At 41.0% G+C, this 15,778-nt stretch overlaps 1 protein-coding gene and 1 long non-coding RNA gene across 4 annotated transcripts in view; one reads left to right on the top strand and one right to left on the bottom strand.

Annotated features, from left to right (window-relative positions):
• Positions 1-5,758: 5,758 nt before the first annotated feature.
• LOC140554582 (uncharacterized) lies at positions 5,759-11,030 on the bottom strand. The gene is made up of 5 exons (XR_011979629.1): positions 10,941-11,030; positions 9,857-10,130; positions 8,486-8,519; positions 6,916-7,073; positions 5,759-6,780 (listed from the first exon to the last, which is right to left on the bottom strand). It is a non-coding gene; the product is annotated as an uncharacterized lncRNA (long non-coding RNA).
• Positions 9,975-15,778, top strand: part of ppm1ba (protein phosphatase, Mg2+/Mn2+ dependent, 1Ba) — a 25,235-nt gene continuing 19,431 nt past the window's right edge. For all 3 annotated transcript variants that reach the window (XM_072677728.1, XM_072677727.1, XM_072677729.1), the window contains exon 1: positions 9,975-10,420. The gene's annotated coding sequence lies outside the window, so the exon portion shown is untranslated. The remainder of the gene's footprint in view (positions 10,421-15,778) is intronic.

The following is a 15,778-nucleotide window of genomic DNA, read 5'->3' as shown; positions in this document are numbered from 1 at the left end:
CAATATTAATATGACACCATCAAAGCCTGGATCAGGAGACACCTTGACTGTTTGGTATACGAACACACACATGTATAGGCACACACCCTAAGATAGCCTCTCTCTCTCGCACACACACACTCTCAAACTGGCCTGTATAACTAATTTAATGGCCAGACTCATTAACCTAGTTTGCCTCGTCAGTTAGGCATTCTCAGTAAGTGCTGAATTTAGGTTGGATCTGCTTCTTGTGTGTGGAGATTAGGGACATGTTACATCTCTGTGCATATTAAAAATGGAGTGGTTCATCTAAACGCTGGCCCTATCATCAGGAGATCGCTGGTTCGACCCTCTAAGCCATATCCATCCATGGCCGGCAGTCTCAGAGAGCATAACTGGCCTCGCCCTCTCTGGCTGGGTAGGATGACCTTCCCTCTCCCCACATCACTCAGCGCGGTGCTAGCCAGTGTGGACGTCTGTTAGCTGATGTAACAGGATTGGCAGTTAGTTAGGAGGAGTGCGCTCCTCCAAGCGTGTTCAGCTGTCCAGTGACATTACATTGGATGCTGTAGTTTAAAAAAAAACATGTGGTGAATGGCTTCATGTGATTTGGAGGTCACGCTGCTTGCCATCAGCAGCCGGAGTCAGAGAGAGCACAATTGGCCTTGCTAACTCAAGGCCCGGTTGATGGCACTTCCTTTCCATATCACACTAGGAGTGATATGGAAAGGAAGTGCAGGTGTCACGTGTTTTTTTTTGTTGTTGTTTTTTTTTAACAGCAACACCAGCAACACTTTCAAACATTTAATTTTTTTTTGTATATATATATAGTTTTATGTTATCCTTTATTGCTCTACATTTAGGTATTTTTATTTAGGGAGCTATGTCTCTCTCTCTCCCTCTCTCTCTCTAGCTCTCGCTCTGACTTTACGAATCATTCTGATTTCCCTGTCAAACTCCGATACTGCTCCCACCGTCTCTGGGCTCACTCAGATAAACAAATCCTGCTTGTTTGCTCGTGGAAATCAATGAGCATCAAATGTCCAGGAAAGGCAGAGGTGGCCTGGCGTATGCTCCGGGGGGAAGACGGCACGACTCTCTTAAACGATTTCTTCCAGCCGAACTCCCTCCGAGAGAAACTCCTAAGATTAGAAGACAAGGGCAACGTTAAGATCCTTGTTAGTGGATGACGGGGGTGACCTTGGTGTAGTCACAGACAAAGTTAAAGTAAGTTGACAGTATACACTTTAATAAGCCAGTAGGCCAATAGTGAAGCCTCTAGCTCTATTACTGTCCTCAGGGCAAGTACATTACCAGCTCAGCCTGGGAGACTGGTTGATTATAATAGTATTGTATCTGTTATTAAAATTTAGGCTTTTAGAATTGATGAAAACCACACCACAAATGTACCGCAAATGTAAAGGCAGACCTTCCGTAAGGAATTAGCAACCTGAAGACTAGTGGATCCAATCCCTGAGCTTGGAACCCATCTGCCAGGGTCATTTCTGATTGTTTGGAGGTCCTAAGTTATGTACATCTCACTTGAGTGAGCTTCACCAAGCTATATTATTTTGTATGCAATAATGAACAAGAATTATTATTTTTAATACACTCTTAGGTGTATTACTTAGTAACTACAGGGACTTAGACCTATAAGGAAACTGTGGCATGACAGTGGTTGTCTACTTTATGTAGACTCTAACAGAACTTTAAGAACAATCTTTTAGATAATAAAAATGTGTCTTTATTTTTTTAGCATGAAGGTAATTTCTTTTATAAGACATTTTTGATGAACCCAACCAACTGTACTCTGAATAATACATTCCATGGCCACTAGGTGGTGCTGCTATAATTTGAAATGCCATTGAAGACCCTTTGCATATTAAAGTGCAAGTACTGGTCCTGTGTCAGCTATCCTCTTTATACGATTTTATTAGCTAGTGAATAGTCCACAGTCCTGACTGGCACTCTTATCAAGACATTCTGGCCTATTTGACAAAGGTTCTCATCAATAGGAGCTGCTATTGTTATTTGAGAGGTGATGATTTTAAGGGCCTGTGACTCACAGGGACCCTACAAATGTATCAATTGTATATAAGGCAGACTTTTCTGAGATGTGTGGCCACCATTACGTGGGGTCACCATAACATTCTACATTGTGAAGAAGATGGTTCTATTTAAGTCTCCAAATGGCTATTTGATGATTCTATATATAGCCAATGCCTTTATTCATATATTTTGAGGTATATATATATATATATATATATATATATATATATATATATATATGAAAAAATATAATGGTGTAATTTATGTATTACAATACTTACAGTATTGAATACAACATCTAAATCTAACTTTTGTTGTGAGTTTTATAATATTAAAATCTACATTATATGAGCTATCACAGTATATACAATTACAGAACTATTAATAAGTGATTCTGAAGTTTAGAACTGTTGTATGTTAATTTTCTAGAGCTAAGGCTGTCCTGCCTTTCCTTGTACAAAAATCTCAAGTCTCAGGAAAGTCTGTAGGAACGTCCCCACCACAGACAGTTTGTCCTCCTGCCATCTGTCAAAACTCGAGTGTCCAGACCAGCATTTTCAGATCTTAGTCACAGTTTCTATTCTGGACACTCTCACTCACACACTGAACTGGGTGTACTCTTCACTCTCTGGCCTTCTGTTCCACAAGTGTTCTCCAAGAGGATCCCTTTGCACTACTTACCTGCCATACCATGTGCCATATGATCTGCTTACAATACCAGCAAATAATGTACACGTACATGAATCTTAAATTTGATGTATTTCTGTATATCATCACTATCACATAGTACTTGGAATTATGGCCCAGATGGGGGCCATATGTGTTTTTAGAGCCCATATATGCTATATTATTATTATTATTATTATTATTGTTACAATAATTTGTATACTTTAGCTGTCTGTCCACCATCCATCCATGGAGGCCCCACCTCATAACTAACAGGACTTATAGGATCTGCTGCCAACATCTTGATCCCACAGGAGGCCTTCAGAGGTCTGGTGGAGCCCATGCTTTGAATGGTCAGATCTGTTGTGGCAGCACAAGGGGGATCTACACAATATTAGGCAGGTTATGCTAATGCTAATGTTATGGCCGATTGATATATATATACAGTAAACATTTTTTTTAAATGATCAGCTTATTGCGGCTAAAGTTTTATTTGAACTTCATCAGTCCACAAGATCAGTCTTTAAAATGCATCTGTCTTGTTCGGATGTAAAGTTGAAAACTTCTTGCACTGTATTTTGTGTTGTATTTCGAGTTTGTCGTGTTCTGAGGACTCTTATGGTCTTAAGGTCATATTTGTGCAGGTATCGCTGCACAGTTGAACAGTGCATCCCCACTCTGAACGTATTCCTGGTCTTCCAGAACTCAGATTGATCTCCACCAGTCCTGTTAACTGCCCTTTATAGTTTTTTTTACGCTGTAAGAAGAGAAAACATTCAAAATATTTATTTGAGTTGAATAAGCTTCGTCCCATTACTTGTTACCACATGAACCACTTTTGACCATATAAACCATATAACCTCTTTGCTGTCTTTCTATGGCCTTCTCCAGCTTTGTGAGCATCAATCACATTAATTTTTAAGTATGCTGGGGGAGTTGCATGGAGAAGACTATGGCTTCTGGTTGTTGGGACAAGGTTTGAGTCAGAAAGCTCTAAAATTTAAATCACCTAGCCTTTCCTGACAATGACTGTGAACAAGCCATAGCCCTAACAGGCCTGATCAAGGCCTTAGACCTTACTAAAAGTTCTCTGAGAACTCAAATCTATTTGGGTGCTCAAAAAGTTTTTGAATTCCTGTGGAATTTAAATAAAATAGGCACAAATAACAAATCCTTTTGGAATCCAATAAGTACTTCTAAATACAACCATGGCCTGTAGTACAGAACCTTTGAAGAATCCCCTTTTGAATGGTGCAGCATAGCTTTTGGCCTGCCCAGTCCTGCCAGGTATGGATCAGAAATGCAGTTTCTGGGACAGTAACAGGAACATTCTTATGAATCCATGGGAGTGGCCCAGGGAGAGGAGCAGGCTGGTGAGTAGACAGCTGTTCAGTGGGAGTAATCCTATTACACAGTTGTATACATGACCACATGTGAACAGAGAAAACACATATTTCAAACATAAACACAAGCTACGGGCTGCTTGATGACCCACATTTGATAACTGGATCTTCTGCTTGGTGTGTTTTTTTAGCTGTAGAGAAAGAGAGCATGCTGGCCTATCTGACTTAGGTGTTGCACAGCCAGGTGTAAGAAACCTTTCTGAAGCCTTGCAGACTTTCATTTTTCCCTTTCCGAGTTTGAAACCTAACATCGCTTGACGCCAAAAGCTGATGATGCTGCTGCAAACGTTCAGTTTAATGTACACACACACCTTTGAAAGCTGTCAAGGAGATCTAACTGGTGTGTATTCATGCTTAAATACCATTCAATACATGCCTAGCAAAAGGGGTATTTAGGTGTATCATCACTAAATGGTTCTATGACTTGCAACAGTAGTTAAAGAACCATAGATAACAAGAAACCACTAAAGTATTCAAAGAGTTTGATTCCTCATTGCTCTCTATATAAACCTTTCTAAGTGAAAGCGCAAAGATTTTGGGCTCTGATTGGTCCTACGGACTAGGGTGCTTCAACTATGACCCCAGGTTCACTGCTCGCCATCAGCAACTGGAGCCAGACAGAGCACAACTGGCCTTGCTTTCTCTGGGTGGGTTAATGGCACTCTCTTTTCCCACATCACTCCAATGTGATGCTGTCCGGGCGTCCGCTAGCCACTGCATCAGAGCTGGGTACCCGGCGCTTTCCTCCGAGCACATGTCAGGAGTATTACATGTGAAGGGGAAGAGCGGCAACGAGTGGGTTGGGTAATTGGGCATGTAACTATGGACCTTTTTTGGTGTATGTAATATCGTTTTTAAAATGTTATGTAAAATAAACTATACAGTATGTTCTCCAACACAGAGAACCATTTAACCATTTTAACAGTTTTTACATTTAAATGATAAGTGTCCAAAAGTTTGAAGACAACGACTTATCTTTTAAAATTAAGCTTATTGACAGAAAGTTTTACTGCAGTAAGTCTCTACTTATCTGAGAAGGCTTTACACTAGTTGTTGGAGCATTGCTGTGAGGATTAGACAGCATTAGTGAGGTCAGGCACTGATGTTTAGTTTAGGATGATTAACTTATACAGCCCTAGCTGATGTTTAGCATTGGGCATGGTGACCCTAGGCTCATGTGCGGCTGCAGAGCATCTAAATCATTATTTCCAAAGGGTATCTGGATACTTATGGACATATAGTATGGTGTAACCATTTCCTTTACTAGTAATGTGTAATGTGTAATGATGACCAGCAGTTCTGTTAATTCTCACACATCAAAGCAATCATTCTTAGGCTACTGAGAATTGACAAACCTTCAACAAGGTACCTCCTCAACCTGAATGTCTCTCAGGTACCATACATACACGGACATAAGGACAAAAGTGTTATGGGAGTTCCTGCTTTTGTTGCAGCAACTGACTCCACTGTCCTTGTAAGACTTTCTACTAGATTTTGGAGCACTGCTGTGAGGATTTGATTACATTCAGTGACAAGAGCATTAGTGAGGTCAGAATATTGGATGATCATCTCCCCATCTCACCCCCAACTCCCCAACTCATCCCAAAAGAACCAGATGGAGAACCACCACTCCAGAGAACACCGTTCTACTGCTTCACAGCTCAATTCTGGGGGGCTTTATTTACATTTACATTGACATTTATGGAATTTAGCTGACGCTCTTATCCAGAGCGACTTACACAGTTACTTGTATTACAGAGGTGAGCCAGAGGTTAGAAGTCTTGCCCAAGGACTCTTATTGGTGTAGCGCAGCACAGTCACCCAGATCGGGAATCGAACCCCAGTCTCCCACGTGGTGTGGTAGCTCACTGGCAGGTAGTGGTGATATCCATAGCGCCACACCAACCACTAAATATACTTCCTAAATATACTTTATAACCTTCTAGGCCATACTTGGCAATAGGTTCATCTTTAACTAGTCCTAATTTATTGTCAATACTTCTCTACAGTCCAAAGAAACTTCATTACCAATAGGTGCAACTTAAAGTAGCAGAATGCATTCAATTCATTTAAAGGATGTCCACAAACATTTGGACATGCGTATATTGTAAGTACTGATACATACATAACTTTCAACTCACTAATAATTTGTCACCAGCTTTTGGTAACGTGACGGGTACCAAACAATAGTGGCTGGTAGTAGCCCAGCAGTCTGTTAACTTAGCATGCAGTGTGTCCATTAGGACCTAATCCTCCATGTGCTTAAACTTATCCCCAATGTACTGTACCCTAATATCTGTAAGAGCACCAGGGACACTGTGTCTTTGTTTCTATTAAAACGATCAGTTGTCTCACACATCCTGTCAGCTTTTTTAAACCGGAGTTGACTATGACATAACGGTGGACTCGTGAGGCTTTCTAGAATAGGAGAGTGGGCCTTGGATAAGTTTAGCTTTCCCCTTTCATTTCTGAATAAGAAGATCCCGGTGTTCAGACAATCCTCCATAGTCTCCATGGTGATGAAAGGCTCTCTGCAGTCTCCATAGCAATGCTTCAGCAGCACTCATTAAGCCCAGGCCAGGCTTTTTAGCTCCAGTGATGGGGTAGGCCAAGGCAAGCACTTCAGAAAGGGCCTTTACAAGCAGTACATGACATGGGCCCTCACCCCCATCCTGTCATAAGCCTTTTACCAGACCATAAGAGAGAGAGAGAAATGTTTAGAGAAAAAACTTCATCAAACTCACATCAGTGCCTTTCTTACAATACAATAATATCCAATTTCAATCAATATTCAAGTAATAAGAATAAAAGTGAGTACTTTGTAACAATGAAAATCCATAGTGACGCATTAGTCCAAACCAGTGGTCGCCAACGCTACTACTGGTGATCTGACTTCATGCAGACTTTAACTCTGATGATGATGTCTTCAGATTGTCTTGATTGATGATGGTCTTCAGAAGGCTCTGGAGTTGAAACCTGAAGAAGAGGAGGAAGGTTGGTGGTCACTGTTTTCACTAATCATTAAGAAGACTAATTCTAGAAGTTGCTGTCAATTAAAAAGTATATTTAGGAACTACATTAATAATATGTTAGGTTAGCGTACAAGGCTAGGACCAAGCTAATAGGTTGGTGTAGACTCATATCCAGATTTGGTGGCAACATTCTTGGACATGAAGAACCCCGGAATGGTTAGGGTGGGCACATGATATTTAATTATCTCCCTAATAGCAGTCAGAATCACTATGACCATTTTATACCTGGTCACTTCATCTGTCTTAAGTATCAGGATTATATCTGGATTAGGCCAAGCCTCATAACAATGCAAATGTAAACACACCCAAGACAAATCCAATCACTCAAACCCTCTCAGTATAACTGACATTTTCTTCCCAGCATGGACTGCTCAAACTGTTGTCTCTCCTTTAAGTTTGAAGAAATGCATGATGGCATGTAAAAATTGTGAATTTTGAGACAGCAACCAACCATCTTTAGCACAGCACAGGAAAAGGCGGACGTATTTGACGACCCAGTTTAAATGCATGTGGTTTAAATCTTATATGGGATAAAATCCAGATACTAATCTCATGAAGTGAGCAGGTGTAAATAGGGTCTATTTGCAAAGTATTCATCTGTCGCTAGTAGCAGAGGTTTCTGTCGCCAGCTCTTGACAAAGGCTGGTATGAATGCACGTAAATACGTTTTAGCATTTATTTACAGTGACATACAGAGGTGAGTGAACTTATCAGTAGGACACTATCCAATAACTGAGGATTTCCCCACTGTGGGACTAATAAAGGATTATCTTATCTTATCTAACAGGATATCGAACCTTTGAGCTGTGTGTAAGGCAACAGTGTTATCCACTATGCTAGGGCATATTCAATTCCAGGTCTGGAGCTTATTTATTCATTTCCACTACTAGGTGTGCTTGAGCAGAAACTCCAGTTCACCACCAAACTGTGTTGAACTTTGGTCCTCAGGAATTGCAAATTGAAAACCTCTGTGCTATGTTTCCCAACCCCTATCCAGTACTGGAAGGTTGTTTGGAATCAAAACATGTACACTATGCGCTGACGAAACTGGTGCTTTTAGTGTTTTGTGGGGGACCCACATGTGGAGGTAATAGGACCATGAGTGAGTCATTAACATTAGCGCCTATTCATTTCAATGAGATGCTCAGTAGCATACATACACCCAGAAGTATGTGCCTAGAATGCTGGCATCTTTGCTTCATGGGGACTATCTTCCGGCACCGGTGACCTGAGTGAACTGAGTCCGGATATGTAATGTGATGAACCACGTTAGAAACACAATGAAATTAAGTGTTAACAGTGCTGACTGGCTGATGGCAACATCTTGAGCTTAAGAACAAGACAAGTTTTACGTACCGCCAAGCCAATGACTGGAAAGAGAAACAGCATTCTATTAAAATAAAGAAACACAGGCTGAAATAAAACAATGTATACATTACATTTTGTTGATAAAATATTTTTTTATTTAAATAAAATGCATCCAATACATTTTTATATAAAATATTGCCCTCATTTAGGAGGGAGGGTATAGTTCAGGTAACGTTCTGGGAAGCCACTTTTAAAGTCCTTATAGCCCTGGTGTAAATACACAATAATGTGAAAAAAATAGGACACCCCTTTAAAACCTTTGTCTTTTTTATGATATTTAAACATATGACACATGATTTTCATCTCAACAAAATCGCTAGATGGAGGTAATATACCTAAACTCCTAAAAATCAGTTGTAAGGTGCATATTTTGTGAGAAAACGGGACCCCCCCAACATTTATAACTTTTTTAAATGTCTAAAATTGATGATTGCTAGAAAGGATTTGGGAGCAGCCTGTCTAATTTAAACTTCAGGGGAGTGGTATCACCATGGCAGGATCCAAAGAGTCCTCAGAGGCCTTCGGAAAGAAGGTCGTAGAAGCATATGAGACTGGGAAGGGATTATAAAAGATCTAAGAACAATTCATAATTAGACGTGAACCAAATGCAGCAACTGCCCCATGACCAGGTCAGGCCGTCCAGCAGGTTTAGCAGACTGCAAGATGCTTAAAATAGTAATAAATAAATAATTACATATATTTAGTAGGACCGTGGTTTAATATGTGGTTTAGATGAGTACTATGCTGAGATGTATATTAGACTAATATCTTTTTTGTGGTATAGATCAACACTGTGCTAAGAATTACACTTCATTCATGGATTAGTGGTTATAGTGTTGATGTACATTAAGCTGAGAGGTACACTTTCCTTATGTATTATAATTGTGTATTATAGATACACAGGACAAAAGTATTGGGACACCTCTTTTGAAATCAAGGCTATTACAAAAGAGCCTATAGTGCTTTTGTTGGAGTAACTGCCTCAGCTTCCCATGGAAGGCTTTCAGCAAATTTCTAGAGCATTGCTGTTAAGATTTGATTGCATTCAGCAACAAGAGCGTTAGTAAGGTCAGGATGTTGGATGATCAGCATCCTATCTCATCTCAAAACCGTATTGGATGATGCACCATCATTGCAGAGAACACAGTCTCACTGCCCAACAGCTCAATGTGTGGGGGGTAGGGGGTGGACTTTATACCCCTCTAGCCCATGCCTGGCATTAGAATCCTATTGTATTGGGAGTACTTCTGTGTTGAGCAATGAGTGCAGCGTAAAGTAGCTAAATGCATTCGTTTGCAAAAGTGTCCACAAACATTAGGACATTTTGCTTTTGCTCCTCAATTTCTACAGTTCACTCACCTTCTTTGGGCCTGCCATCCTCTCAACCTGTCACTGCCCTCTGCGTCGTCTTTTCATTTGACCCAACACTGGTTGAGCCAGGGCTCACATTCAGTACATGCAGCTCTCCTCCAGTGCGGTGCTGGGAGTTGTTCGAGGCTCCGCCTCTCGCGCCGCCACTGCGAGCTGTTGGCCGTCAGTGATGGGGAGGACGTCATCGGTCCGTTAACATGTAGCTAGCCGAAACGCCACATTAGCTTACACACTCCGTCGGATTTGGCTTTAGTGACCCACACTGCACAAAGGGTGGGAGCGGGTGTCAAATATGTGTAAACAACCTCGCCGTCAAAGCCGCGATCTGTTCGAGCTGACCGTGTGAAAATCTACCGCATTAGCTAGCCTGCTAGCTAGCTAGCTGCTTGGCTAACTCACAGCTAGCACGGCTGCGCTAGCCCTAGCCCTGCGAGTCCGCCACAACCAGCACAGTAATTCGATGGTTAGGGAGTGGGCTTGCGGTAAGAAAGTCAAGTCGTCATCTGCCGGGTACGGGGCGTCTTGTGGAAGGATAATTGCATCCTGAGAAACGTAAGTTGCTTTGTCGTCTTCCGGAAAGCCGACAAGCTTAGCTAGCGTTGGCTAAAGGGTTAGCGCTAGCTAGCCAGCTAGCTGTAGCTGTTTTGTAACACCTGACACTGTGGCTGCGACTAACCAGGCACACAGCGTCCTAGTTCAGCTGACTAACCTGTGTCCAGCTATCTAGCTAGCAGCTTGCTACACGTCCTAACGTTGGTTATATGTAGCTGGTTATGTAGTCTGATGATTCTCTTTAATGAAACACTTTAGATATCACTAAGTGTCTTTTTTTGTTCATGGGTCTAGTTCTGGATAGTCATTTATATTGGTTCCACTTGTTTATCGCTAGCTAGTTAGCTAGCTAGTGCTTAGGCTTACAAAATAGGGCCAGCAGGCGATGTTTGCTAGCTGCCTACACCTACATTTCTTTACTGGTCTGTTCTCGGTCCCCTGTGTTGTCAGTAGTTGAGCTCAGTAAAGCCATGAATGAGGTTAGTAAGCTATCTCAAGATTTTACAGCAGGTCATCTTACCACCACTGCGTTGCATTTCATGTGTACAGTGTGTTATTTTTCAGCTCGGCTCGGCTCGGCTCGGCTCAGCGCGGCTCGGCTCGATGCTCCTCCTGCAGTGTGTACAATGTTAGAATTAGGCATGTGGTGAAAATACTGTTGTCTCTGTCTCTGGTTTAGGCTGTGTTAGCAGGTTGTTGTCATTAATGATGTGCAAGTCTCTTTCTCTCCACAGTTGATTTTTTTTCACTAAATTCATTATTGTTTTTTTATGAATTATTTTTAGAGAATGCCAAAAACTGCTCATTCATGTACTTTTCGTTTACTTGACAATCTTCTGTGGCAGCAGTCGTCATATGCTTGTTATAAAAAAAAAAAAGAATAATCTGAATTTCTTGATTTGGTTTTCATCGAAACACCAGTTTTTACTGCTCCAATACTCTTCCTATAATGTCCTCATACTGTTCCTATAGTGCTCTGAGGCTGTTCCTGTATTATTCCTAAAGTGCTCTGAGGCTGTTCCTGTATTATTCCTATAGTGCTCTGAGGCTGTTCCTGTATTATTCCTAAAGTGCTCTGAGGCTGTTCCTGTATTATTCCTATAGTGCTCTGAGGCTGTTCTTGTATTATTCCTATAGTGCTCTGAGGCTGTTCCTGTATTATTCCTATAGTGCTCTGAGGCTGTTCCTGTATTATTCCTAAAGTGCTCTGAGGCTGTTCCTGTATTATTCCTATAGTGCTCTGAGGCTGTTTCTGTATTATTCCTATAGTGCTCTGAGGCTGTTCCTGTATTATTCCTATAGTGCTCTGAGGCTGTTCCTGTATTATTCCTATAGTGCTCTGAGGCTGTTCCTGTATTATTCCTATAGTGCTCTGAGGCTGTTTCTGTATTATTCCTATAGTGCTCTGAGGCTGTTCCTGTATTATTCCTAAAGTGCTCTGAGGCTGTTCCTGTATTATTCCTATAGTGCTCTGAGGCTGTTCCTGTATTATTCCTATAGTGCTCTGAGGCTGTTCCTGTATTATTCCTATAGTGCTCTGAGGCTGTTCCTGTATTATTCCTAAAGTGCTCTGAGGCTGTTCCTGTATTATTCCTATAGTGCTCTGAGGCTGTTCCTGTATTATTCCTATAGTGCTCTGAGGCTGTTCCTGTATTATTCCTAAAGTGCTCTGAGGCTGTTCTTGTATTATTCCTATAGTGCTCTGAGGCTGTTCTTGTATTATTCCTAAAGTGCTCTGAGGCTGTTCCTGTATTATTCCTATAGTGCTCTGAGGCTGTTTCTGTATTATTCCTATAGTGCTCTGAGGCTGTTCCTGTATTATTCCTAAAGTGCTCTGAGGCTGTTCCTGTATTATTCCTATAGTGCTCTGAGGCTGTTCCTGTATTATTCCTATAGTGCTCTGAGGCTGTTCCTGTATTATTCCTATAGTGCTCTGAGGCTGTTCCTGTATTATTCCTAAAGTGCTCTGAGGCTGTTCCTGTATTATTCCTAAAGTGCTCTGAGGCTGTTCCTGTATTATTCCTATAGTGCTCTGAGGCTGTTCCTGTATTATTCCTATAGTGCTCTGAGGCTGTTCCTGTATTATTCCTAAAGTGCTCTGAGGCTGTTCCTGTATTATTCCTATAGTGCTCTGAGGCTGGTCCTGTATTATTCCTATAGTGCTCTGAGGCTGGTCCTGTATTATTCCTATAGTGCTCTGAGGCTGGTCCTGTATTATTCCTATAGTGCTCTGAGGCTGGTCCTGTATTATTCCTAAAGTGCTCTGAGGCTGGTCCTGTATTATTCCTAAAGTGCTCTGAGGCTGGTCCTGTATTATTCCTATAGTGCTCTGAGGCTGGTCCTGTATTATTCCTATAGTGCTCTGAGGCTGGTCCTGTATTATTCCTAAAGTGCTCTGAGGCTGGTCCTGTATTATTCCTATAGTGCTCTGAGGCTGGTCCTGTATTATTCCTATACTATCCCTGTCCTCCTCTAATACTGTTTCAATAATGTTCTTACTGCTCCAATACTCTTCCTATTCTTTTCCTATACCATTCCTATAGCACTCTAAAACTGTTCCTATACTTCTCCAATAATGTCTCTATACTGTTTCTCTAGTTCTCCAGTACTGTTACAATACTCTACCTATAATGTTCCTATTCCACTCTTATAGTGCTGCGATACTGTTCCTTTAGTGCTCCACTACTGTTCCCATACTGTTCCTTTAGCGCTCCAATACTGTTCCTATACCATTCCTATACTATCCCTATACTACTCTACTATTGTTTCAGTAATGTCCTTACTTCTCAAATACTCTTCCTATAATGACCCTATACTGTTCCAATAGAGCTTTGGTACTCTACATATGCTGCCCCAATAATGTCCCTATACTATTCTTGTAATGTTCCTGAACTGTTCCTGTACTGTTCCTGGTCTGCTCCTATATAGCTATATATCAGCGTTCTTCTCTTAAACAACTATAATAATAATAATAATAGATACTGATTCTGTTCCTATACTGTTCCTGTACCATTCCTATAGTCTCTGATACTGTTCCTATACTGCTCTAATACTGTTCCTAATGCCACAGAGAAGCTTGGATACCGGTGTGGTCTCCACCTGCTAGCCTGGTCCACCTGGCAACCCCCCCTTACATTGTAACACGAGCAAAAGGTCCCGTGTAGCTTACCTGTAAATTGGGCTGGGCAATATATCAGAAAAGTATTGATGTATTCAAAATTCTATTATACAAGAGGCAAACAATTGACCATATTTGTAATATTGCACCTACTACAGAGCTAACCATCTGTGTTTGATCTGTTACTGATATACTGATACTTTAATATTGTACATTGTTGTGGTTTTCAATATATCCTGTTGTATATCTCCATTTCTCCTAAGCATATCGAGCCCTATCTGTGAACTTGTGTTGAGTGGCTTTTGTGGATAAAGGCCAACCCGCCTGACATACTGTGTCAAAATGTTAAAAGGCTGAGACCACAAAGACACTTTATGATTGGTTTTGTAGTAGTATTGTATTATTTTTGCCTTGGAGAGATTTGGTAAAGTGTGTGTGTATTTATACAAAAAAACACACCACCATTGTGTATTCACATTAAGCTTAAATGCTTTAGGGCTTTAAGGCTTCAACACCCTGCCTTGGATTTATTGTTCATTGCATTTATGCTTTTTTTTGTTGTTGATTTTGGCAAAAGGTGAAGATAAAACCCAATTAGTTATTGTTAGCTTTTAGCCGAGCATGGTTACCCACTCACTTCACTGGCCTCCACTTCATCATGTGCCGCTCAGCTTCCCCTTCTGCAGACACTGGCAAAAGCTGTGGTTACAAAGGCCTGGTTCACATAGCAGCTCATATTGCCATAACTTGCAGTCTGGAGATGATGTGTTGCTCTACAGTGTTACAGGTATCTGCTGAAGTGGCTGTTGCGTTTGACTGTGTTGCAGATTCAGGCTTGTGGAGGCATAAATACAGTGAGTCCAGAGGGTTACCTGACAGTTTAGGGGTTTTGACCTGTTTACAGCTTTGTTTCGGTCATGCTCTGAAACTAGAACCCATTTTCTTTTTGTACTGTGGTTGGATAAAGTGTGGTAGTAGGGTTTTTGTGGCTGAGCGGTTCCCCAGGAAATATGTATGTGTTTAAAAAGCTGAATCATGTATCTCTAAAAGCTCCAATTAACAAGAGCACACTGTATTTAAACTCTGGATTGGGTAGTCTTGGCCCCTTGGATTCACTATCTCACTCAAAACAGACATGTTGGTGTGAAGAGGTGCTGCTTCTTTGAATAAGTAAAGTTACTTTTGTGAAAACCTGGATTTTGTGTCAGTCTAAAGGCATGCTGTGATGTTTAAGAGGAGGAACGCTTGACATTCCAGCATGTATGGCTATGAGCGATGTAGCATTTCTGAAGAGTGCTTAGATTTGTGAAAGGTATGCTTAATTAAAGCCATACTCGGAGCTAAACTTATGGAATATAAGGTTTAGAAGCATTATGTTTGCATAATCTTCTACCAGGCCTGTCGAGTTCATGTAAATGTTTAAACAGTGAATGGTCACATTGCTAATTGTATCATTATTTGAGCTCTGTGTGGTATTTCGATGAGGTTTGGATTTGTAACAGTCCATAGAAGCGACTGAACAGCTTTATGCAGCGTATGTTCAGGGCACCTTATGTTGAACAGACACTGTAGGCTGTTCATATTCATTGGACTAAATCAGGAGGCTGAAGGGATTTCTGTCTTTATAGTCTCTTGTGTTGTTTGCTGTCATATTGTGGTGTGGTTTTCTAAGGAGGAACTGGCTGCTGTGGTAATATTATTGTTTCAGAATCCCTTGATGTTCAGAAGGCCTCTGGTCAGATGCTAATCAAACACTGCATGTATCTCCTGAGTGGATTACAAAATTGAGTTAGCTTGTTAACTGCTGTATCTGGAAACCTTCTGAACCTTGTGATGCTTTAGCGTTCCTTTTTTTTTTTTTTTTTTTTTTTCCCCTCCGTATCTGATTAATGATGGATAAGAGGACGTTCAAAATAGTGTCATGCTTACTGTCCTGTGTCTGTATGAAAGATGTTACCCTGAAAGAAAGCATTTTCCAGTTCACATTTCTCGTTCTCATCTTCATAGCTGAAATACAGGGCACTCGGTGAACTCAGGAGCTCTTGGAAGTCTTGCAGTGCTGAAGGGATTCATGATGCTTTGGACGTTAGGTTATGGGCATGTATACAGCGAGTGATACACAGAAGACGTTGGGGAGATGAGCTGACTCATCAGCTTAGTTTCCATGACTTAAGCAGAAAATCTCTTATGCTAAGCTTGGACCCGCATTTAGGAATACAATAAACAATCCCAAGTTTATG

The sequence above is a fragment of the Salminus brasiliensis genome, chromosome 4, assembly GCF_030463535.1.
Source record: "Salminus brasiliensis chromosome 4, fSalBra1.hap2, whole genome shotgun sequence".
Taxonomy (NCBI): Eukaryota; Metazoa; Chordata; class Actinopteri; order Characiformes; family Bryconidae; genus Salminus; species Salminus brasiliensis.
Note: the sequence above shows the minus strand (reverse complement) of the source record. Positions and strands in the feature narration are given on the sequence as shown.